The sequence below is a fragment of the Leptonychotes weddellii genome, chromosome 1, assembly GCF_054177405.1.
Source record: "Leptonychotes weddellii isolate Sample4059 chromosome 1, ASM5417740v2, whole genome shotgun sequence".
In the NCBI taxonomy this organism is placed as follows: domain Eukaryota; kingdom Metazoa; phylum Chordata; class Mammalia; order Carnivora; family Phocidae; genus Leptonychotes; species Leptonychotes weddellii.
In genome coordinates, this window is record NC_138369.1 from 5,282,774 (window position 1) to 5,308,357 (window position 25,584).

Genomic DNA, 25,584 nt, shown 5'->3' on the forward strand with positions numbered 1-25,584 from the left:
ATCCCGGGACTCCAGGATCATGACCTGAGCTGAAGGCAGTCGCTTAACCGACTGAGCCACCCAGGCGCCCTAAAATATTTTTTTTAGTTTTTTTTTTTTAAAGATTTTATTTATTTATTAGAGAGAGAATGAGAGAGAGAGCACATGAGAGGGGGGAGGGTCAGAGGGAGAAGCAGACTCCCTGCCGAGCAGGGAGCCCGATGCGGGACTCGATCCCGGGACTCCAGGATCATGACGTGAGCCGAAGGCAGTCGCTTAACCAACTGAGCCACCCAGGCGCCCCGAGCAGCCAGTTTTTAACAGGGTGATGTTATTAATTTAATTAGCTCCAGGTTGTGGCTTTGAGAATCTTCCTGAAGCTCTAGCCCCAGATATAGGACATTTGCAGAATTTTATTCTTTTGTTTGTTTGTTTATGAATAGCATTTATTTATTTTATTTTTTTTAAAGATTTTATTTATTTATTTGAGACAGAGAGAATGAGATACAGAGAGCATGAGAGGGAGGAGGGTCAGAGGGAGAAGCAGACTCCCCGCCGAGCAGGGAGCCCGATGCGGGACTCGATCCCGGGACTCCAGGACCATGACATGAGCCGAAGGCAGTTGCTCAACCAACTGAGCCACCCAGGCGCCCGAATAGCATTTATTTTTAAGGCCAGTTTGAGGCTTGCAGAAAAATTGAGCAGAAAGTAAAAAAAAAAAAAAAAAAATTCTCATGGCGTCCCTCACCCTCCCCAACGCAGCTTTTCCTATTATTCACATCTTCGTTAAGGTGTTTGGGCAGTACCCCCTCTTTATCCACGGGGGATTTGTTCCAAGACCCCAGCGGCTGCCTGAAACTGCACGTAGTACTGAACCCTGGCGCTACTGTGGTTTTTCTCGTACACACGTACCTGTGGGAAAGTGTAATCTGTAAATCAAGCACCGTGAGAGATTAACAACAAAACAGAACAATTGTAACAAAATAATGTAATAAAAGTTACATGAATGTCATCTCTCAAAGCTCTTGCTGTGCGCACTCACCCTTCTTCTTGTGATAATGTGAGATGCTAAAGTGCCTCTGAGGGGAGTGAAGTGGGCACTGTGACATCATGTTAGGCTGCTGCAGGACCTCTGATGGTGTGGCAGAAGGAGGGTCCTGTGCTTTGGACCACGTGGTTGGCCACGTGGTTGACCGTGGGTAACTGAAACCGTGGTTAGCTGGGTGTGGGGGGTACTGTTGTACGTTTGTTGTAATTGATGAGCCAGTATTGATACAAGGTTATTAACTGAAGTCCCCGGCTTATGTTCAAGTTCACATGGTGTGTGACATCCTCTGGGTTGTGACATAATGTATAATGGCATGTGTCCACCATTACGATGTCAAACACAGTGGTTTCACTCCCTGTACGTTCCCCGTGCCCCATGTTCATCCCTCCCTCCCTCCTTCCCGGAACATTATTCCAGAGCGTACCAGAACTTCTCTTTCATGTGAGTTTGGAGCAAAGATGTTAGGATGGTTTTCCATCTGTAAGTACAAGGAGTCAGAACTTAAGAAGTTAAAGACTCTCTTTGGAGAAGGGGTTGCATAATCGTGGTCTGATGACCTTCTCAGGATCTTCCAAGGGGAGAAAAGCTGGAGGTTGAACCTTGCCTTGTTTTTAGACTGTGGACCAGGTTTAAAGTTCGGCAAGGGAGGGCTGCAGCCCAAGTTAGGGCTGACTGGTCAGGAGTGATGATCCGATTCTGGCATTTGCTCTCAGGACCATTTGTGAAAAATCCATTTCCAGAAATATTTTAAAGAAGGGAGGAGAACCCTCCTTCCCCCCCTCCTCCACAAACCCTCGTTTCCATGATTTGAACATATGAAAACATATTTTGAAATCTTATCCTTAGGTCCTGATACTCTGAATTGTCAATTTTCTCAGTATCTTTTCCTCCTGACTATATTGTACCATGGACCCTGGCCCCAGGAAAGTGCATAGAATCTGCACAGTTTAGCAAGTCATTATAAAGGGAGTTGGACTCAGGTCGAGTAGCGGAACAGCCTGGGCTCCCTGCATGTTCACCATGTCCTTTTCCAATCATAACTGCCTTCCTCATTCCAGAGGTAACTTTTTTTTTTAAAATGACTGCCAAGACTGTATTTTTAACTAAATGTTGAGCCGACACAGCGCTGCATACATTTAAATGGATTAACAGCATTTTACTCCCTGTACAAAAGTTTGCAGGTGGATTTTCCTGTGTTTGTTCTTTTTGTATACCACGTCCTGGATCTCTACGAGGGTCCCACATTAACAGTGACTTCAGTCACATTTCAAACACAGAACGTGTGTATGTATTAGAAAGGTACACCGTTGGGGCGCCTGGGTGGCTCAGTCGTTAAGCGTCTGCCTTCGGCTCGGGTCATGATCCCAGGGTCCTGGGATCGAGCCCCGCATCGGGATCCCTGCTCAGCGGGAAGCCTGCTTCTCCCTCTCCCACTCCCCCTGCTTGTGTTCCCTCTCTCACTGTGTCTCTCTGTCAAATAAATAAAATCTTTAAAAAAAAAAAAAAAGAAAGAAAGAAAGTTACACTGTTCTGGGGCCCAGGGACATGCCGAGCAAAGGTGTAAAGTAGGAAGCCCTGATAGGAGCTGGTGAGAATACAAGGCTCTATTTTGTAAAGGTTGTTCAGGAGTTTCCATCAACAGGGCTGTGTCCGCAGACACCGAATTATCAAAATGAAAGATTCAGGGGCGCCTGGGTGGCTCAGATGGTTAAGCATCTGCCTTCAGCTCAGGTCATGATCCTAGGGTCCTGGGATCGAGCCCCACATCGGGCTCCTGGCTCAGCGGGGAGCCTGCTTCTCCCTCTCCTTCTGCCTCTCTCCCTGCTCATGCTTTCTCTCTCTCTCTCTGTATCTCTGTGTCTCAAATGAATAAATAAAATCTTTAAAAAAAAAAAAAGATTCAAAGCCAAACAACTTGGAAGTCACGTTTGAGGAAACACTTTGTCACCGTGATTAAGGGCTCAGACGAGTTGAAATCTCAACCCGCTATTAACTGACAACAGCTCTGGGCAGGTGGTTTATTCTTTTGGGATTAAAAAAAAAAAAAAAAGCCTCACCTGTAAAAGGTAAAATACAGTCTGAGCTTCCTCATGGAGTCCTCGAGAGATAATGCGCCTAAAACATCGAGCACAGAGTAGGAAGTCATTTAGAGCTAGGACATCACAGTACGGATTGAAGAGTGTGAGGGGGAGGCAGTCGAACGTCAAGCATGTGGAAAAAAAAACCCCAGTTGTCTATATTTGTTTGGTTAAGAATAAAAAATCACACACATACGTATACTCTCTAGCTTTGGGTTACTAAAGAACTTTGTTAAGAGCCAGAATAAATAGATCTTTCAGTAGTTAGGAGGGGAAAAAAAAAAAAAAAAAAAAGATGTTTTACTTTCCCGAGCTGCTCAAAGTTGCAGGGACTTGCCATCGTTGGTTTGAAAGTGCTGGAGGTCCAGGTGGCAGGTTGGTTCAGTGGACAGCGTGAGTGTATGAAGTTTCTTGAAAAGCTGTGATCAAGTAAAACACATCCCTGGGGCACACAGGGAGCTCCTGGGATCTGTAACCTGGCCCTGCCGCTTCCTACCTGTGGGAGGCCGGGCAAGTTACTGGAATTCTCCAAAGTCCCTCAGTTTCCTCGTCTGTAAAATGGGAATAGAAACGTACCATAAAGTTGTAAAGATCAAATAAGGTTAAGGCAGGAACGGTAGACACTGTAATCAGTCACACTGTTGCTGTTTTATCACGATCGTCACCATCATCACTGATTGCTGTCGTTCAGTTTATTCTTTGGAGGAGAGAGAGGAGAGTGGAGAAAGAAATGTGAGAACAGTGGGGAGGGGGCGCTGGGAGAAGGGTGGGGGCGGCCCAGGGAGGACTTGTCACTCTGGGCTCGTCAGGCCTTTCATGCAGAAGTGCGAGACCGAGCCCCAGACGAGGCCTAAGAAAAGTTTGGAGAAGTTTAAGAGGTGTCTGCAGGTTGTGGTAGGTGAGATCCACTGCCATGAGCTGTTAGGATTCAACGACCGAGAATTGGGTGGAGGCGGGAGAGGGATGTGTGGTCGATTGCGCGCGGTGGCAGAAATACACTCCAGACACCCGGTGACTTGGAACTTTATTAAGACAACGTGGAGCCTTTTAACCAAAACGGTGTTCGCAGAAGCAAGTTTCAGGATCAGGAACTTTCCCCCCTTCTTTCCTTGCTTTCCAGGCTGTGCAGATTTTGTGAACAATTCTGAGTGTCTGGGATTCAGCAGGCCGGTGCGGCTCTCGGCTCCTGACTCTCGCTGCAGAGGCCGCCCAAGGTCTCGGGCCAGCCAAGGGAGTGAGCTTCCCGAGTCCCGAGCCAGGCGGGGAAGCTGGAGGCTGTTAGAGGCCATAGCTCCGGCTGTAGACACGTGTTCCTTTGGCTTTGACTTTGTTGAAAACACATTCCCTAGATAGTTTCTGTTCTGCACAGACCTCTGGGGCTCTTGGGCATGCTGGAGGACCTTGTTGGGTGAAGAGCAACCTGATTTAGTCTCTCCTCGGGGAGGCCGTAAGCTGACATTTGTGGGAGGTGACATGCCTTGTGAATTCCCTTCCCCACACTTCGGTGACTTCAGGAGGTGGACACCATTATCACTTCCATCTCACGGAGGAAGAAATTGAGGCTTGGACAGAAATTGGTACCACACCCAAGGGGACCCAGCTCCTGCCAAGTTGGCTTGCAGCTTTACCCCTGCTCACAGCCTGACTGGGCCTGGAGCCGGGGCCCTTTCTCCCCTCATCTCTCCACACAGTCTTTGAGGGCTGTCGCTCGAACCCCTTAAATGGCCTCAAGTCCATCTTCCCTGTCCATGCTGCTCGTCAGTTGACTTCTGCTTCCCAGTCCCCCTGCTAAGTGCCACGTACTGTTCTAGACTCTGAGGACGTGGCCCAGGACAGTAGAGATGAGTTCCTAACCTTGGAGGCTGACATTCCTTCAGGGAAAGGACAGATACCAGTAATAAGCTGGAGGCCCCTGGGATACCACCTCCCATCCACCAGGACGGCTACTATCAAAATACCAGAAACAAACAAATAAACAAACAAACCCCAGTGCTGGTGAGGATGTGGGGAGATCAGAACCCTTGGGCGCTGTTGGTGGGAACATAAAATGGCGCGGCCTCTGTGGAAAACAGTATGGCGGTTCCTCAAAAGACGAAACAAAGAAACACTGCTTCTGAGTACATACTCCAAAGAATTGAAAGCAGAGACTCGGAGAGATGTTCACATAACCAAGTCCACAGCAGCATTATCCACAGTGGCCGAAAGATGGAAGCAACCTAAATGTCTGTCAACGGCTGAATGGATAAACAAGATATGGAATATATCCCTACAATGGACTGTGATTCAGCCTTGAAAAGGAAGGCCATTCTGACACCCACTCCAGCACGGATGAACCTTGAGGACACTGTGCTCAGTGAAAGAAGCCAGACGCAAAAGGACAAATACTGTATTATCCCACTCCCAGGAGGTCCCCAGAGGAGTCCCGTCCACAGAGACAGAGAGGAGACGGTGGGAGCCCAGGGGCTGGGGACAGGAGGTTGGGGGGGGGTCAGTGCTTCTTTGGGACAGAGGTTCAGTTTGGGAAGATGAGAAAGTTCTGGAGACGGATGGTAGGAGTGGTTGCACCGCAGTGAATGTGCTCAATGTCCCTGACCTGTCCTTAAAAATGACTAAAATGGTAAATGTTATATATATTTTATCACAATTTAAAAAAGGAAAAGAGAAGACGATAAGATGAGTTGTGGTTTGACGTAGGGGTTTCATTCCAGTGTGTTGTAAAGTCCTTGGCAGGCTGGGAAGTGTCTTGTCCCACTTGGAGAGCTGTGTGGCTTTTTCATCTTTTGTGTCTTCAGTAGCTGCTCGGTGGCTGCAACGGGGCAGGCTGCAGTGACATTTGGTGCATGAAAGAGTGGGAAGTTTGGGTCTGTTGGGGGAAAGAGGTGGATGCTGGTAAGCGTGCTCAGGGCAAGGGGGCCCGATGTCAGGGAAGTGGAGAAGAGAGGCGGGTTCTTGTGTCCCAGCGCCCGTGGGCTTGCTGTGGCCCAGAGGTGGCGTCTGCCACGCTCTGGGACCCTACCTGCCACTGTGGCCCCAGTGGGCCCTGTTCCGGGTTAGATTCTGTGCCCCCCCAAAAAGAGATGCTGGAGTCATAACCCCCAGGACCTCAGAGTGTGACCTTATTTGGAAATGGATTGTTTAGGGAGGTAATCAAGTCAAAATGAGGTCATTAGGGTAGACCCTAATCCGAATGAGTGGTGTCCTGAAAAGAAGAGGAAAGTCAGATGCAGAGACAAATACCTGCAGAGGGAAGATGATCAGCTGTAAGCGAAGGGGACGTGCCTGGAACAGACCCTTCCCTCACAGCCCTCAGGAGCCAGCTCTGCGGATACCTTGATTTTGGGCTTCCGGCCTCCAGAACTGGGAGACATTTCTGATGTTGTAGCCAGGTGGTGTGTGGTCCTTTGTTACAGCAGCCCCAGGACCCCTGTATGAGACCCATCTCTGCACAGAAGTGGATGGAAAGCCTCAGAAAGGATGACGTGAGGGGGGTTTGGAGTTTATACTCACAGCCCTTGAGGCTTTCAAACTCTGATTTGTGCTCCCACCCGCCCTCCAATTTGTGATTCCCTTATTGTCTTATTCTGGAAAGTTTTTCTCCTCCCATGTGTGGGAAACAGCTATCCATATGTTAGTTGTTGTGTTTTTTTTTTTTTTTAATAGTTCTATGCTTTTCACACACATCTGGGGTTTACCTTTGCCGAGAGGTGAGATTGTGACAAGTAATCAAATTTGTCAGCACTGGGTGTCGAATGGTCCATGTCACGGACGGGAGGTCATATATATTTCCTTGGTCTCCGGGGAATCTGATGTTAGAACCCCTTATTCTAAACCATCGATCTTTGCATTTCTTCTTGCCTTCATGTCACAACTAAAATGATTGTAAAATGATCATAAAGTATCTTCCACGTAATTCTTCCTTCCTAGCTTTTGAAAGCACCCCAGCTTTGTTTGTTCTTATAATGTGGAAAATGTAACCAAGTTTCAGGAAAGAAAAAGGAGGGGAAGAAAAAGAAAAAAAAAAAACCCAAAAAACAAAAACAAACAGACTTGGAAGCTCTGTGTGGGATTTATTGTGAGATGATAAGTCCATAAACTGATTTGGAGAGAAGTGGCATCTTGATAATATTTCCTTGTACCCTTCCACTTTTCCAAGCGTTCCTTTGTATTCTTAGATGTGTCTTAACGATTTTTCTTCAGACAGCATGAGTCTTGTGAGCACTGTTCTTAGGTTGACTGGCTTTCTCTCTATCCCTCCATCTCTCCATTAATCATCCATCTAACTATCCATCTGTCCCTCCATCTACCTATTTATCTGTCCATCCATTCACTCATCCATCTGTCTATCTCATCTATTCATCCATCTACCCACCCACTCACCCACCCATTATCTACCCATTCTTTTTATTCCCACTCATTTTTTCATCTACCCATCCACCTACGTACCTTTTCATCCACCTATTTATCTATGTATCTCTCTGTCTAATGCGGGAGAGATTTCTGAAAAGCAGGAAATGAGGTAATTTTCCAGAATACGGGACAGGGATTGTGTTTTCTCTGTTCTCTGCTCCTTCACTAAATGTGTACTAATTCTAAAAGCCATGGTGTTGACTTCCTTCAGTTTTCCAACTCTATAATCGTAGCACCTGCAGATAATGATGATTTGCTGCCCTTTACCAATAATTATGCCAGTTATTGCCGTTAACCTTGTTACGGCAGGAACTTTCAGAATAGCGTTAAATGACAGAGTTGAACGTGGTGAGCCAGGCTCACTCCTCATTGGACTGGAATGCTTCAATTGTTTTACTGCAGAGGATAATTATATAATTGTTAAGACTCTTGACCTTCCTGTTTTTAGCCTCCTTTAGTAAATGGGGTGTGATCATGAACTCTTGACTGTCTCATATATCCAAGAGATACAACAGGCATTTGTCTGTTCATAAAGGACGGCAGATTCAATGTGTTAAGCCGTTAAGCTGTTAAAATCGCCCTGAAGCCCCCAGCCCAGTTTTCAAGCAGGGTGGAGTGTTGGTTTGTCACCTCCTGCCAGATGGCCACCTTCATTCTGGAGCAGCTTTTCCCTGGAAGGTCTTCGTGCCCACAGTGGGCTTCAGACCTGAGAACTCTTGGGACCCTTGTGCCTTCACTGGGGTTAGGGTAGGTCTCAGAACTGCCCTGTATCATGGTAACCAGAGAGAGGCTGACTTTATGGGCAGGACCCACTGGGGACCCACAAGAGAGGCCCCAGGTTGGGGACAGTCTGGTCCAGGTTTGCCAGAGTTTTTTTTCCAGGTGATGCCACCCTCATTCCTGTGGGTGAGTGAAGGTGTGGGTCTCAGACTACCTTGTTCCAGGTATGACAAGAAACAGATAAAAACACCTTCCAGAACACAGTGTTAACACTCAGGGGCACATGTCGGTTTTCAGGAAGAAAACTCAAAACCCCAACCGAAATGATCGAATGGCCACTGGGGTCTTCATGGAGGTGGGCTACCTTTCCAGTCCACGACCACGCGGGGCTCAGTGCAGACACTGTTGTGTAACTGACCGGAGCATGTGCCGTAACTGAGGGTCCTCTTGGTGCATGGGGAGCTCGACATCCCGAATTAGGTTCTGAGCCGGCTAGAATCGATACAGAACTCTAACATGCTTTGGAGAAACGCACGTCAGCTTTAGGCAAACACGCAAGTGCTCGCCCGATGACAACTCAGCCCCTTCACAGCGCCGCTCCCTTGGTCCCAGACGGGCTGTGCGTTCTTTGATTTTCTGATCTTCTCTGTTGCTTCTTGTTCCCTGGCCATCTGATCTTTCACCCCAAGCCTGCTGAACATAAATGGGAAACGTATATGCTGGAAAACCCAAGCCATTCTCATGGCATCCGTGTTTACCCCTTCAAGCGTCAAGGTCACAGAATGCCTGGTGGCTGGTGTTGAGAGGAAAGGATTCACGGGGCCGTGCGGCCAGCTCTCCTTGTTTCATTGGTTTCCAAGGTAAGATTTGAACTGTTTACTGAAAGAAATTAGTGTAATAAGTCTCCTCTGGCATATATTTCCAGTGTCCAAGTGGAGCTGCTGAGATGTTGCTCAAGAGTAGCAGAAGGGTGTGGGGGGGTGGGGGGACATGCGTCACGCCAGCCCGAGGGGTTTTTATCCGCGTTTTTGCAATATGGAAACCTGTTTGGAATGTGGGTGTACCGGGGGGGACCTGGGCTGGTTTCTAGGATTTATCTCTTCTTTGGGCATTTAAAATTGTTTTTTTTTTCTCTTTTTAAGTTTTAAAGATTTTATTTATTTATTTGACAGAGAGAGAGAGACAGCTAGAGAAGGAACACAAGCAGGGGGAGCGGGAGAGGGAGAAGCAGGCTCCCCGCCGAGCAGGGAGCCCGATGCGGGGCTCGATCCCAGGACCCCGGGATCACGACCCGAGCCGAAGGCAGACGCTTAACCGACTGAGCCACCCAGGCGCCCCCCAATTTTTTTTTAAAATTTAATTAATTAATTAATTAATTTTTAGTGTCGTTGCCCGGCAAGACTTTCCCCCTGACTTTGTGTTAACGTTAGAGACGTTTTGATCTTGGCTTTGATGCAGTTGAGAGGGGGATCTTTGCACGCTGGGGCAGAGTTTCTCTGCCCCGGCACTTCGGGCGTTCAAGGCCGGCCCGTTCCCTGTGTGGTGGCGGCCTGTACCGCGCCCTGTGGGGTGCTGAGCTGCATCCCTGGCCTCCACTGTCCCTCCCCAGAGTTGTGACAACCACAGATGTCTCCAGACACGGCCAGTGTCCCCCCGGGGGGCGGGGCGGGGGAACGGGCAGAACCGTCCCCTGTTTGAGAACCACTGGACCGGGACCGTGGAATCCAGCAGAGGGAGGGCACTCCAGAGGTTTCTCCTTTTCATGGCAAAATGGAAACCGGGAGCCAGCAGCTGTCAGCCACGTGTGTGTAGAATCAGTGGTTTGGCATTGCAGAGCTGCCTGCTGGCAAAAACCACATCTCCACCCCAGGGGGACCAAAGAATCTGAGCAAGTGTGATTACAGTCCACGGCGGGTGGCTTCATGGATTTCCCAGGTGCCGTGCTTAGGAGGAGAGGACCGGGCGATGGGGAGCAACACAGACAAGTGACCATCCTGTTGGATGCCGTCTGTCAAACACCTGATTAGTGACATCGTAGACTAGAAAAGCACAGGGCGCAATGCAGGTTTGTTTGGTTTGGGCTGGGGTCCAGCAGGGACTCGGGTAGCCCCAAACTAATCTGGAAGAAGAGCCAGGGAAGGGGATGTTCAGCGTCTCCCCCCAGGATGCTTCGTCACACACAGTGGGGCAGAACAGAAAGGAATCATCTTATGCCTATGATGGCGACTGGCCCACAGCAACATTGTCTCGCTGTGGCTCGGCCACTCGCTTGCTGTGTGACCACAGGCGGGTTGCTTGACCTCTCTGTGCCTTGGTTTTCTCGTCTGTGAAATGGGGATAACAGTAATGCCTGAGGTTGTTGGGAGGAGTAGCTGATGGATCCATGGAAAGGTGCTTGGCGTGCAAGAAAGCCCCATCTAGGTGGTAGGCAGCACGTGGGGACAGACTCTCCTTTCCCCTGCTACGTTGGTGGGGCGCTCGCCTCTCCCCACGTCAGCTGTGACCTCCCCACCCCACCCCCGACCCCTGCGGCTTCGCCTTCTCTTGGTCAGCTGGCCATCTTAGAGGCAAGTGCAACCTGGCTATTTAACGGAGTCTGGAGTGTTCTTTCTGTGCAGCTCCTGTGCATCTGTGTGCCCGGGGTGTATTTGTGCAAAAGCCCACCTGCGGCTGGTTAACCAGGACCATCTCCACTTTCAGACATGAGCCTCATCCAAACACCCTCCGCTATATTTAACCACGGTGTTCTTCCTCGGGACCACGCGTCTTTCGGCTTCTTTGCCCCTTGCAGACTACTGGCTGAGACCTTGGTCCTCCAGTGGCCACAGGGTCTTTCTTTGTGCATTCTTGCTCCTCTGGTCGAGATGTGGCTTGGTCGTCTGGAGTGGGGCCGTCGGCAAGTCTCCTCGGCTCCACGGAGGCTCCTTGTCCCCACGGCGGAAGACTTGGCTGCACACCCTGGCTGCCCGGCACCTTTGAGCTGCCCATGAATGGGTTTTCAGAGCTTCTCTTGTTTACTTCACTGCACGCCTCTCTGTGGGCTCTTGTGAAATCATCGGGAGAGGAAAAGCCAAGTGGAAAACAGCCCTGCTTGGTGTCAGGGCTTGAGCGTGATGGAGAGAGACTGAAATGGAGATTTGCATGAACTGGTTTGCACATGTTTCAAGATTTTATCTTTTTTTTTTTTTTTTTAATTGTGTGTCAGTCTGTTCTGGTGGTTTAGAGAAGGGAAATAGGGAACTCTGGGTCTAAGGAGGGACAAGGACAGGTAACAGAGCAGATTAAGGGCTCTGGAGCACTTGGGGACACCCACAAGCCATTATTTATTAGGCACCATCCACTGGCTACATGACCCTTCTAACCGTCAAAAGAGGTAGGATTTGAGCCTAAAAGTCTGGCTCCAGAAACCCAGCCTTTGCTGCGCTACTCTGCCTTACAGAGGAAGGGACCTTTTGTACTGGGTTTTGAAGGTTGAATAGGAGTTCCATGAAGAAGAAACACATTCTGTACTGACTTTGGCCTCCTATTCCTCCTAGAATTGGCCAGAGGCAAATACCTTGGAGGCCATAATTAGGTGCCTAGGGTGCCCAACTTGCCCTGGCTTTCCCAGGACTTTCTTAGCTTTAGGAAGCTCTGCTTCCTGGGAAACCCACCAGTCCCAGGTAAACCAGAACTGTTGGTCTCCCTAGGTTTCACCCAGCAGCAGAGTTTTACACCAGAGCCTGGAGACCCACTGAATTCCCTTTAACACATCCCCAACAATGCTCATCTCTCAGAATGCTCCCTTATTTCTTCCTGCTGAGGTTCTTTCCCTTGACCCTTCCATTTCTTAGTTTGGGTGAGAATGAAATGAGGTAATTAATGCTTGCTATGGGCTAAGCAAAGTACCGGGCACACGGGAGCGCCTTCTGGCTTGAGCTGTTGCAGTTTTAGTCCTCTTTGCTCTCTTTGTCTGCATTGGCGTGGGCACCACTGTCCCTGAAGCCAGTGGGCTTCCTTGTACCCTCTTCTGAGGGAGCATCATCCCTCCAGCCGGCCCCCCACCAAGGACGTGGCTGTTTTCCCCCAAGAGCCAGGGGTGGGCATAGTGCCCATCAGTTAGGGGAGCCACATGCGTGCCCGAGGTCTGGGGCAGCGTGGAAGTGTCGAGTATCAGGTCTTAGCGGAGTAAGTAGGAAACAGGTTCAGGGTTAGGATTCAGGACCAAGGCAACTGAAGGTCATCAGAGGCCAGGCTGGGCCAGATGTTAGTCGAGCCCCTTCTCCTTGCAACGGCTGCTGCCATCTTTCCATTACCTTGCTGCTGTCCGCTGAGCTCCAGTCACCCCCTCTTGTTTATTTTTATTTATTTATTTTTAAAGATTTTATGTATTTATTTTAGAGGGAGAGTGGGAGTGGGGTGAGGGGCAGCGGGAGAGAGCGAATCTCAAGCAGACTCCCTGCTGAGCGCGGAACCTGACGCGGGGCCCCGATCTCACGACCCTGAGATCACGACCTGAGCCGAAATCAAAAGTCGGACTCTCAGTCGACTGAGCCACCCAGGCGCCCCACCCCTGCTCATCGGTTGAGGACACCGGCCCAGACACCAGCCCGCCCTGGACTCTGATGCAGCCTTTCCTACCAGGCCTTCTGCAGAAAAATGATAGCCATGAGTATTCATGGGCGCTGAGGATGTGCCAGGCACAGGGCTAAGCGTCCTCCGCCACTTTCCCTTAAAACGCGGTCAGGGGCTGCAGGAACCTGTACCTGTTTTCATCCAAATTCCCAACCAGGCTAGGCCTTGTGGTCTGAACACGTCCTAGAAGGAAGACAGGGAAGCAGAAATGGGGAACGTTGTCGGGAAAGGAGGCTCAGTATTTTCTGGGGCTTACCGACGCTGTGAGTCTTTGGAGTCCTGATGAAGTGGAACGGAGAAAGGGGGATGGTGGGCGAGCAGATGTGGGTGGTGGTGGTGGCATCTGTCTGCTCTGCCTGGACCGAGAACCTGGGAGATTATTGTGGTGTTTCGGTCGTGATTCTTTCCCCCAGATTTAGACAATGACACAGAGGACAAATACGAGGAGCCATGACCTTCCCCGTGTCCTCGTTGGAAGCATCTGAGACTGCCCAAGAGGCCTGGGCATGCCTGAGCTCACTGGTGTTCACATTAACACGCATGGCCTGGAGCCCATAGTCGTGGGTTCGAATTCTGGTTCTCTACCTCCTTGCTGTGTGACCTTGGGATTTACTTAACATCTCTGTTTCCTCTTCTGTAAAATTGGGGGAAATGATCGGATCTGCCTCATACGGTTGTTGAGTGGATTACACAGGACAATGTCCACAGATCCCCTAACACAAGGGCCTGACATGGAGCTGGCCTCCGTTATTTCAACTTGGGCTCTAGTAGTGGTGGGTTGAAAACCCCCAAACTTTGGCCCATCTGTAGAGAAGGTCATTTTTTTTTTATTGTGGGTAGGCTCGGTAGCGAGGAACGAACACCTCTAGCCAGGTTAGAGAGACCTGGTTCCGTGACCTTGGGGAGGCTTAACTTTTTGAACTTGAGTGCTGAAGACCTGTCCCCTCCCGTAGGGCAGCTGGTGGCCCAGGCGTCTTGAGGTTTCCATTGCCTCCAACCCGTTGGTTCATTTGTTCGCTGAACTTCAGTTCATGGAGGGCGGGCGCAGGCGAAACATGACCCAGACCCTGTTGTCTCAGGCACTGCGGTGGACCTAAATGAAAGGTCGTTGGAAGAAAGGGGTTCAGGGCCAGCAGAGGGAAGGAGGTCACTGCCTGCCTCCCTTCTCGGGGGGGTGGGGGAGTGTTTCCTCTCCTACTTGGTTTGCTTCTTACACTGAATTTTCCCCCTTTGGACACATACTTAGTTTGATTACAAAGAGAAAACACCTTCATCGGGTTGATATCCCTGAAAGGAGCTGATTTATATAACGTTTGGCCAGGCTGTTTCTAGCTGACCAGCCTGGGTTCTAGAAAGTTCAAGAGCCTACGTCCTGTGTATCGGCCATTGTTCCTTAAAGAACCCACATTCACAGGCTCTTCTCCGAGAATGACTTCTCAGGCTTACAGAATTCTGTCTCTGTTCTTGGTCCCATTTTAGCTCACAGGTCTCTCCTGTAACTAGGACTGCTGGAGACTTTAACTTTTGTAATAGGATACATGACCGTAGCATCTTCTGTTTATCGAGGCTTCTGATTTTCTAGGACCTGTGTTAGTCACTTTCTGTGCGGTCAGCATGTTTAATTTTCTAACCAGCTGTTATGTAGGGATTGTTACTCATTAATTCCTGTTTACAGATGGGGAAACTGAGGCCCAAGGATGCTGGCTCACTTGCCTCATTTCACATAAGGGCAGAGTCGGTCATTGACCTTGGGTCTGTCCGACCTCACAGTCTGAGCTCTGAGCTCTAGTTGATACCCGTTCTGTCCTGCTCCCCACGGGTTGGGAGATGCGTGAGCCTCCTTGTGTCCCCAGGGTCCAGCCCAAGGCCAACCAGAGTGTGTGTGGCTTGGCTGGGAGTCCTGTGATCATCACAGTTCCCACCTGTCGTCTTGGTGATCATGAGCAGAAAGGCAGCATTTGCAGATTCACTCAGCGAAGTGGAAGGAATTTACTGGAAGGCAGGGGGTATTGGCAGAAAGTCAGAATTAGGAATCCTGAATTTGAAGACTCTACAGTGTGAGCATTAAAAGTTCCAACTCTGGAGCCAAACTGCCTGGGTTCAAATCCAGGCTCCATCCACCATGCCCTGAGCAAATTACTGAACCTTCTGTTTCCTTCTTTACAAAATAAGGATAGTTTTGTACCTGATGTGGTTAGCCAGAGGATGCAGCAGGGTCCTGCAACCACCCCCACCGTCCGTTTCCAGAACTTTCCATCTCCCCAAACTGAGACTCTGTCCCCGTGAAGCACGGACTCCCCACCCCCTGCCCCAGCCCTGGCTCCCACCCTCTCCTCTCTGTCTCTGTGGACGGGACTCCTCTGGGGACCTCCTGGGAGTGGGGTCCTGCAGGATGTGTCCTTCTGGGTCTGGCTCCTCTCGCTGAGCACAGTGTCCTCAGGGTCCCTCCACGTTGCGGTAGGTGTCAAATTGCTTTCCTTTTTAAGGCCGAATAATATTCCAGTGTGTGGATGGACCCCATATGTTTATCCATTCATCCATCAATGGTGAGTCTTGGGTTTTCTTTCTTTCTTTCCTTTTTTTTTTTTTTTAAGATTTATTTATTTATTACAATAAAGAGAGAGAGCACAAGTGGGAGGGGCAGAGGGAGAGGGAGAGAGAATCTCAAGCAGACTCCTCGAGGAGTGTAGAGTCCGACATAGGGCTCCATCTCATGACCCTGAGCTCACGACCTGAGCTGCAACCAAGAGTCGGATGCTCAGCTGAGAGCCCCCCCGGCACCCCAGATCCTGGGTTTTAAAAGCCACCTTCACACTGACATCTTGCACATGTGTGCCCAGGTCATGGACAGCGAATAGGTTTCCCATCACACGTATGTACAGTAGAAAGCCTGGTTTTCCATCTCCGTGCAGTGCGTGTCTTCAGTCAAGTCTGTCTATGAGAAATGAGAAAATCCAACATTCTTTATCTTGATCCATTAAGACCCCATAAGGGAGGACTGACCCTGAGCATTCCCTGGTGAGAAAAACAAAAAGGAAAACGGACATTTAACACTAACTCTTCGCACGATTCACAGAGGGTGGGTTCTTGCAGTGCCCTGTAGTGGTTTAAGGAATCCTCAGCGTCGTTCCAAACCTCACATTTTAAATGGAGCTGGGAAAGGACCCTCACTGCTGGCCTGGGACGCCCCTGTGCTTCAGGAATTCTTGGAGGGACCAGGGCTGGTGGGGGCTGGCAGAGAGGGGCATGAAGCAAATGGAGGCTTCTCTCTAGCTCTGCCTGCCCACAGGCTGGTAGGGTGTTGAGGGCAGTGGCAACAGGACGTGGCCTCATGGCAGATCCTCAGCAAAACTCGGACACGTGGCTGGTGCCGTGGATTGCGTGTGCGTGTGCGGCTTGAGAGCTGAGCTGGAGATACGAGACGTGGGTTGTGGGGACTCTGGAAACTGAGGTGTGATGGGGGTGGGGTGGGGGGCTGGAGCCTCTGCGGCTGTACCTGAGGGCTGGACGGACAGACAGACAGTCTTCGCGATCTCAGCCCCGTTCACTCTTGTGGTTTCCTTCTGTCTTTGCCACAGGTCACGCTCTAAGGCAGTGGTTCTCACTGGGGGGCGACTCTAGCGATATCTAGGGACATTTGTGGTTGTCATGACTGGAGGAGGGAGGGTGCTCCTGGCATCTAGAGGGTGGAGGCCAGGGATTTGGCTCAACATCCTCCCTCGCACGGGACCCCCCCCCCCCCCACGGCCCACGACAGAGAATGATCTGGCTCCCGATATCCACTGTGCTGAGGTCGAGAAACCCTGGTCCAAGACAACAGTGATGGTGGAATTGTCAGTCCCAGATCGGTCCCAGAGCTCCCAAATCCGTGACTTGGGAAAGCGCCCCAGAGTTCCCAGGTGTGCATTTGGCAAGGAAGGTGAAGCTGGCAGGTGGTCCTGTCCTGCCTCAGACAAACCAGTGCTCCCTGCAAAGCTCTGTTTGGCAGAAGATGTGTTTGTTGCCCCTTGCCCATGGTATCTCTCTTGATAAGCTTTGTGGATTGTTCCGGATCACGTTGATGGGGGGAGGGGGGGCAGCTTCCTCCTCTCCAGCTACTGGCCCCGTAGCGCTCTGTCGATGGGAGAGGAGGTAGCTGCCCAGCTCAGGTCTCAGCTCGTAATGTGCTTGTGTATGCTTCGGTTCAGAGCGTCACTGGATTGTGTGCTTTCCTTTGGTTGTTAGTTTAATTTGTTACTAATAATAAAATCCGGAACTTACCTGGCCCTGAAGCCCCGGGTCATTGAGAAAGCTTGGTGGCATGCACATCCTTTTCAGAGGCTGGCTTCGGAAAAAGCAGAGGGTGGAGTAAAATTGTCCCCTGGAACATTTCCTGAAAACTGAATTTAGCTTCTTGCTGACTAAGCCAACAACTGGATCCCAGGGGGTCAGTTTTTCTAGAATCACCTGGTTGTATCAAGGACAGATTGAGGTTTCTGGATAGGGGCACAAAATTTAAGGCGGCACCAAAAATATTCAGTACTTTAATGCTGTATTTAAAAAAAAATCAAATTTAAGGACAAAATATTTACGATGAATAAAATTTCAAAATTTAAATTTTTTTTTTTTTTTTTAGAGAGTGTGGGCACACATGTGCATGAGCTGGGGGGTGGGAGGAGCAGAGGGAGCGGGAGAGAGAGAGAATCCTAAGCAGGCTCCACGCTGAGTGTGGAGCCTGATGTGGGGCTCGATCTCACGACCCTGAGGTCACGACCTGAGCCGAAATCAAGAGTCCGATGCTTAACCGACTGAGCCACCCAGGCGCCCCCAAATCTCAAAATTTTAAATAAAAATGGGATCTGACCCTACTTACCTTACCCTAGTCTTGGTCCTGTTGAATCCTGGTTTTAATGAAAATTTTGATTTGGGGTGCACCATGGACTTTTTGGCCTTAATTTTGATTTTTAAAAATATTGTTTGTCCTGATGACGGTGTGCTTTGGCACCCCCTTACATCTGTGCCTGAGGTGAGTGCCTCATTCGCCCTGCCCCAGTCCCAGCCCTGGGAGTCTGGGTCGTTTTCTCAGATCATTTTACAGATGGGGAAACTGAGGCCCATGGAGGCTGGGTTTCTGTCCTGGGGTCACAGCCAGCAAACTGGGGCAGGGACTTGAGCCTGAGCAGTCGGACTCCAGAATCCAAACTTTTCTGGCTTTTACCTTCTTGTTGACTTCCTAACTTAGTGTGTTTCGGGAGGCCGGAGTTTCTCCTGCTTGTTTACAGGGAGGAGACACCCCTGTTTCTTTTTGGCTTTTACCTTGAATTAAATCATGGCAACATGGACTATGCAGAACCTTGTCACTTATGTGCTCAAACCATCAGATTTCTACCTGTGTCTTTTTTTTTACTTAAAATTTTTTTATTATGGTGAAATGTATATAACCTAAATTTTCCATCTTAACCATTGTTAAGTGCACAGCTCAGTGGCGTGAAGCACACTCGCATTGTCCTGCAACCATCCCCACTCTCCGTCTCCAGAACTTTCCATCTCCCCAAACTGAGACGCTGACCCCATGAAGCACTGACTCCCCACCCCCTCGCCCACCCCTGGCTCCCACCATCTACCTTCTGCCTCTGTGGATGGGACTCCCCTGGGGACGTCCTGGGAGGGGGTTCATGCGGGATGTGTCCTTCTGGGCCTGGCTCCTGTCACTAAGCATAATGTCCCTAAGATTCATCCATATTATAGCAGGTGTCAGAATGTCCTTCCTTTTTAAGGTTGAATAATGTTCCAGTGTGTGTATGTTTTGTGTGTGTCTTTCTATTCATTTGTATTTATATCTGTCTAGTCACATTTTGTTTATCTATTCAACCAATTTTTTAAAAAAGAGTATTATACGTGCAATGGTCAACCACCTTAAAGAGGTGTACCGGGAAAAGTAAGGTCCTTCTGCGTCTACCCTCTCCCCAGAAGCAATCACTCCTCTGAGTTTCTTGTTCACCCAAAAGAGGAATTGTATGCACACGTGTGTGGATGCCACTCACATCTGCCTGCCCCCGTTTTTGCACAAATACACTCTCCTCACTGCTCTGTGCCTTGGCTTTCTCCCTTACCAACATTTCTTGGAAGTCATCTGCATCTTTTTCTTTTGTGGCCGCGTCATTTGTAATGGACTTGTCCAATCGTCAATCAATGGACATTTCCAGCCCTTTGTTATTATAAACAGTGAAGCAGTTGGCTGTCCTTGTACTTGAAATGCACAGAATTTTTCTTGAGGAGGTGCCGTCCTGAGTGCCTAGAGCATCCTAGCCCTTGCTCTCGAATTGAAGTAGGGTGGGTGAAGTGGTATTCAAAGATGGGGCGATGCAGAACATTCTGTATTTCAGCTTGTAAGTTGTTCACACGTTATTTTTATCCTCAAACCCACATGGATCTTTTATGGGGTAAAACACACAACTTTTACAGAGTTGATCTTGACATTTGCGTACATTGAAGAGCAGAAGCTAGAGGTTTCAAATAAATGTCTGGTTTATTCAGGCTGTTGGGGGTGAGGTGTGAGTTATATATTCATTCCTCCCTGCACAGTGGGAGAACTAAGTCTTAATTACTAAGGTGACGTCCAGGCTCGGGTGGATTTGCGGGCCATCACCCGCAGCGCTCCGCCTGGTCTCACCTGTCCCGGAGGTTGTACTCTAAGCCTTGCTCTCATGCTCTATGGCAGACTCCAACAAAGACGTGATGGTGAACAGTAGAACCACGTGAGCCGGATGCACGTGTTATGTTTGCTTTGGTGCAGTCCTGTTTCTGCCCAGCCAGTCACCTAAGAGGTCTCAGTCTTGTCACCACCAGGCTTAGGGCTGGCGCCAAGCTCACTGTGGCTGGGCAGACGTGAGGACGTTCTTAAAAGCAGGAGTCACTGTTTTATAGCTCTTACTCTTTGCTGGGTGCTGACGTGGGACAGTGGGTAAAAAACACAGGGCCCTGCTCTCATGCAGCCCGTACTCAGTGGGCCTGATGTTCAGGAAACACGTCCACAAACAGGTGGACAAGATAATTTCAGGTTGCTGATAAGTCCTAGGAAAGAATGATGTCAGGGGGACAAGAGAGGCCAGGGTGAGTGGGGGCTCCATGAGGTAGAGAGGTCATGAGAGGAAGCTGCTGTGGGAGGCACTAGGGAGCAAAGTGGCTTCTAGGGGGATGGAACTTGCATGTGCAAAGGCCCTGGGGTGGCCTGCTTTTTTTTTTTTTAGGAACCGATTTTTACTGCCTGGTCCTTCAGTGCCACAACCAGGGCACAGAATGAACCTCAGAGCAACAATGCAAAGCGGGTGGCCAGATGATCTTCCATTTTACAAAAGGGGAAATGGGCTCAGAGAGGCCAAGACACTTGCCTGGGAGCCCAGAATCAGGCAGTGGCAGATTCCACCTTGGACCCGATTCTCTGCCCTGAGCTTCTAGCCACTGGCATGCATACCCTGAATCGATTACCCTGTGGGGTGTAAGGACAGCCCTGCCCCCCATCCCTCCATTAGACCACCTCCGTCGGCTCAGTAGCTGCCTCTCCCAAGTCTCCCAGGAGGGGTCTCTGGTGCTGGTGCTTATCTTGGCCACTTCAACCCTGTTTCCCTGGAGCTCTGGCTGTTGGTTTCTCACACATGTGACGATTGTTCTCCGAAGCTACTCAAGGTTACGGTGTGTGTGTGTGTGTGTGTGTGTGTGTGTGTGTGAGACCCCATTTTTCTAATGCAAAGTTTCTATTTGGGTACCTGCTGTTTAATTTTCCAAGGTGGGTTTTTTTGTTTTTTTTTGGTTGCTAAGGAAAAGTGCATTAATTTTTATCTTTGTATCCTGTGGAACTTTTTGTGAATAATGGGCAACTGGGGGTGAGGGCTGCCAAGGAACAGATTAGGAAGGAAATTCGGTGGGTGGCGGGGGGGGATGTCTGTTTGTGAACCAAGGTGCACCTTTGATCTTCAGATGCCACGGAGGGAAACTCCAGGTGAGCTGGGAGTGCGGGCGAGGGGCGTGCCCAGGAAGGCCAAGCCCACATGCAGGTCCGGCCAGTGGCTGCACGGGGTGTTCAGTGACATCTCAGAGGGGTGGCTGTCATTTTGCCTGAGAGCGGTTCCAAGAAGTGGAAGTCTGTGAGCCAAATACGAGGTGTTTTCCTGGGGGTGCGAGGGGCAGGTCTTCACCATAAATCCCCTTGCGAGTCATCCTTTCTGTGCACCGCCGCCCCTCCTCCCCCACCTCAGCCAGGCCAGGGAGACCTAATGAGGTGGAGCCGTGTCGAGACTGCAGGTTTGTTTCTCTGCAGGAGGATTTCCTTCCTCCCAACCTTTCTTTCAGTCTGTGTGTGTGTGTGAAGGGACGCAGTTATACCTCTTGTTTTGGGTCTTACTCATTTCAAGTTCGAGCCCAAAGTCATTCCAGGCCCAAATTCCCAACCTTTCCCAGCATTCCATAATCACAGGCCTCGGGGAGAAATGTGCCCCAAAGCCCTCCAATTATGGTTTCCTTAGGAGGCTATTAAATCTTGATTTCTGAGAGGAAAATTGGGCATCCTGTGTTTTCCCTTTCAGTCTCCAGTGTTCTGCTACTGTGGGTGAGCTCTTCTAGAAACTTCCAGGTGGTTTCAAAGGCCGTTTAGGTACCATCGGAAAGTGTGGTTATTTTACAACGTTGTTGGGCTATAAAAAGAGCACGCCGTGTGTTTTATTGAGATCCCTGAACAATAATGTTGGCTGTTTCCTTCGGGGGAAGAGGTGAGTGTGGGGTTCATGGGAACGTGGGGAGACTGTGGATTTGGATCTGAATGGACACGTAGAAGTGTCTGGCGGGGACCTGCTGGACAGTGGGGATCCTGGGGAGCATGGACAGCCCCAGTGTTTTCTGCCTCGGGTGGCTACCTGGCCTCAGGCTGCCTAGCACAGAGCACGGAAATGTTTGCGTTTGGGGAACCGAATGGAGTGCAGTGACAGGCTGGGTTTCCAGGGTCAGCCATCAGTCCAGGGTCACCAGCGATACCAAATCTGTCTGCCTCCCCTCACCCCACCCCTGCCTCATCCTTAGCAGATTGAGAACTAACATACAGAAGTGCGGATGAACACACTTTCCCCAAGAATACATTGGGGGGAGGGAAATGAAAGTTTCTTGGGGGCATATTTTAGATTTGGTCATTTAATCCATCCAATGCCTCCCCGCCAGTGGGTTGTAGGAGGTCCACTTTTTTGTGGAGGAATCAAGGCTGACAGATGAGATGCCTGACATTGTTGCGGGTGCTGCTAAGGATGCCCCTGAAACCCCTTTCTTGGGCTCTGCAAGGGGCCGGATGCCGTGCAGAGCACATTTCGCGCATCATCCCATCTGATCCTCAAGCTAGCCCAAGCTGCTGTCACTATCCCCATGTATACGCACGGGGAAATTGAGGCACGGAAAGCTGAGTCACGTGACCAGGAAGTAGCACGCATCCACTCAAAAACCCAGGTCTGCCTGAAGTCATAATTCTTCGTGTTCCACGCTGGGGTGCTTTGAAGCTGTGGATCCCAGGTCTGATGAGAAAGCCTCCAGAGAGCAGATTTGGACAATGCAGAATTTTCCCCAGCCCGTTCATTATACGGCCCCCATTCCAGTCCTGGCGGCCGAGGGACTGGGATGCGTGGCTGACTCTGTACAGCAGCTTGATTGCATGGTGAAGACAGGGAAGCTGTGAGGACTAAGGCAAGGCAGAGGGTTCCGCCAGAAGATGGCATTTAGCTCTCTGGCTGTTGAATGCAAGAAAGAAACACTTGAGCTTTCACAGAATAACCATCCGAGGAAATTAACCGGCCCCTGTGAACCCCCTGGAGTATCAGCACCATGGGTAACTAAATGTTCTTGATATGTAACTGAATGTTCCCTTGCTCCTGAGCCATTCTGTCTGTCTCCCCGAGAGGTGTGTGGAACTGTGTCTGTTCACCAGCTTGCATCCAGAGCTTAGCATGGTGCCTGTGGCTCAGTAGGAGCTCAGATCTGTGGACCAAGGGGACCAAAAGGAAGATGGTGGGGGGACGGGCAGTGGGATGTGTTTTGCTACGTAGGGAACTTTTTAATTAAGAAACTTAAGAATTCACAGTCAGGCAGCCCATCTGTAAAGGTCGAAGGGGTTTCCAGGGCATCTCCATGGTGCAGAAAACAATCCACCTGTGAATAAATACGGGCCGGAGAGCGAGGGCATGGACGTTGCTGATGCGGGGGAGTGGGGGGAGGAAGCACAATTCCTTCATGGTCATAGCGTGCGTGTAAAGGAGCCCCGATAAGCTTTCTCTCCATCAAGAGAGAAGGTGACTTCGTTTGGGTGTTGATAAACTACCCATCTTTTTTAGATGATCCCTGGCATCCAGATCTGATGGGAAAGCATTTCTACAGCTCTATTTTCCTTCATGCACTTTCCCTGAGTGTGTGCCCGGACTTGGCAGCGTAAACAGAGGTGGAGCCAGGAAGTGACAGGTGCATGAGCTGTTTGCTCAGGTAGATGGAGGGCTACAAAGTGGATCTGAAGAGTTGGTGAAGTCTGAGGATCCAGTGGCAAAGGGGCAAACTCGTTCTTTTCTCTGGTCGAAATAAACATGGAGAGGAAATGGGTTTTCCCCCAAATCAGAGAACTCCATTTTTTAAAGTAATAGAATAGCAGTGTCTGAGGTCTACACAGTTTAGTATCCCAAGAACAGCCTTGGGGCTCTTGGCATGGAGATGACACACGGAGCTTCTGGTCTTTGCTAGACAGAAAATAAAGCAGCCAAGACTGGCTTTAGGAACCAACTCAATAAGGAAATAAGCCGAAAGATTTCTCCCTTTGGTCACAGTGGAATTTGGAATAGGTGTCTTTTCTTTTTTTAAAGTAAACTTGATCCTGCTTCATGGTGTGTCTCTGCAGAAATGCAGTACATTCTGCTCTTTACTTTTGTCCTTGGGAAGTTGAGGAGATTTTCTCCATTCCGTGTCACTGCGTCTAAACCCTGCTAGCTCACGTGTGTAGCAGCGCCCAGGAAACTGGCTTCTGTCGACCTGTGTACATTCAAGACCACTGTGTACTTTGTTATTGAAAAGCCATCAGTCGTGTGAGCGAGCAGACCTTTTTGTGGTTGAGATTGTCCCCAGGGAAACCCTCCTTGCAATTCAGACCTTCCAGTGACAGATTTCAAACTCTGACATTCCCCATTTCTACTTCCTTGTTCCCATGGAGGCTGCAGTTCTGTCTCCCCACCCCCACCGCTAGAAAATGGTTATACCTAATTCCAAAAATGACACAGAACACTTGACCATGTGTGTCAATAGCAACAGAGAAAAATATGCAAAGAACTCAAGGCAAAAGGCATTATTAGGGAGTAAAGGAGAGGTTTTGCATCGTGTGAAGGGACAATCCTTAATGAGGGTCCACTAGCACAGTATCAAACTTCAGTGAGGAAATTGAAGGAACTACATGAAGAATTGAGAAACCTTTGGGGATCCTCAAACACAGTCTTGATCATGTAGATAAACCTCAATTAGGCAACAAGGAGTTTGGATAATACGGTTAATAAGATCGTGGTAACTGATATAGACTCAACTTCGTACTCTACAAATGATAAACATTTTAAAATGCTCTTGAAATATTTAGAAAAATTAATCATCTGTTAAATCTCAAAAAAAAAAAAGGAGCTCCAGCAGAGTCCAAAAAACAGACATTGCACTGGCCCTAATCTCTTGCTGCAAGTAAACGTTAAGTGGAAATTAATTTTTAAGAGCTTAACTGAACAAGCATGCAAGACAAACTCCTACCATGTGATGATGAAAAACAAAACACAACTCTTTTGGTTAGGGAGGAGCTCAATACCGTAAGGATAGACTCTTTAGAAAGCAGTGGAGTGGATGCAGAGACAAATGCAGGGCCGTAAGTGATCACCTACGGAAATCACAAAATCGACACAACAAATAATAAAACAAATCTTCCCAGGAAGAAGGAAATAATAAATTCACAGGGACTAACTGATTTAGAAAACAAATAGAACTGACAAATTCAAGAGGTGGGTCTTTCAGAGCAGTGCCTAATAAGGTAGCCACTGGCCATATGAAAATTAATTGTTTTGCTGTCACATTAGCCAGATTTTCAGCTCTCACTGGCTACAGGTGGCTAGTGAATTTGGACAGCACAGATACAGAACTTTTCTATCAATGCAGAAAGTTTATAGGGCAGTGCTGTTTTCCAAAGAATTTATGAAGTAATGTAACTAAGGAAAAAAAAAGAGGGGGGAAGGACAAATACTGTAAAATTAAGAATAAAAAGAGAAATGTAATTTAAAACCCAGTAAAAAATTATAGACAGCTCTGGTAATACTTTTGGGAGTATTATTATTATTATTATGTAATTTTTTTTTTAGAGATTTTATTTATTTGACACAGAGAGAGAGCGAGAAAGGGAACATGAACAGGGGGAGTGGGAGAGGGAGAAGCAGGCTTCCCGCTGAGCAGGAGCCCCATGTGGGGCTCGATCCCAGGACCCTGAGATCATGACCTGAGCCGAAGGCAGACGCGTAACGACTTTTGGGCCCCACTTTTGGGAGTATTATTGAAATAACTTCACTTAGTGTTTTAAGTGCTTATTTTATTAGATTGATCAGTACCTTATAGAAGAAATTAAGGCTGTGATTTTGCCCCCAAGAGCAGCTATGCCTGAATCTCATAAGCTGTGCCATTGTTAATTTCCAAATAGCCTTTAAAGTTTACTTTGGCTCAAGAAGC

General features: G+C 49.1%; 1 protein-coding gene and 1 long non-coding RNA gene across 5 annotated transcripts in view; both read left to right on the forward strand.

Moving 5' to 3' along the window:
• Window positions 1-25,584, forward strand: part of INSR (insulin receptor) — a 117,180-nt gene that overhangs the window by 29,813 nt on the left and 61,783 nt on the right. The gene's annotated exons all lie outside the window — the stretch shown is intronic.
• On the forward strand, window positions 290-4,696 carry LOC145720219 (uncharacterized). The gene is made up of 2 exons (XR_014143072.1): window positions 290-2,326; window positions 2,548-4,696. It is a non-coding gene; the product is annotated as an uncharacterized LOC145720219 (long non-coding RNA).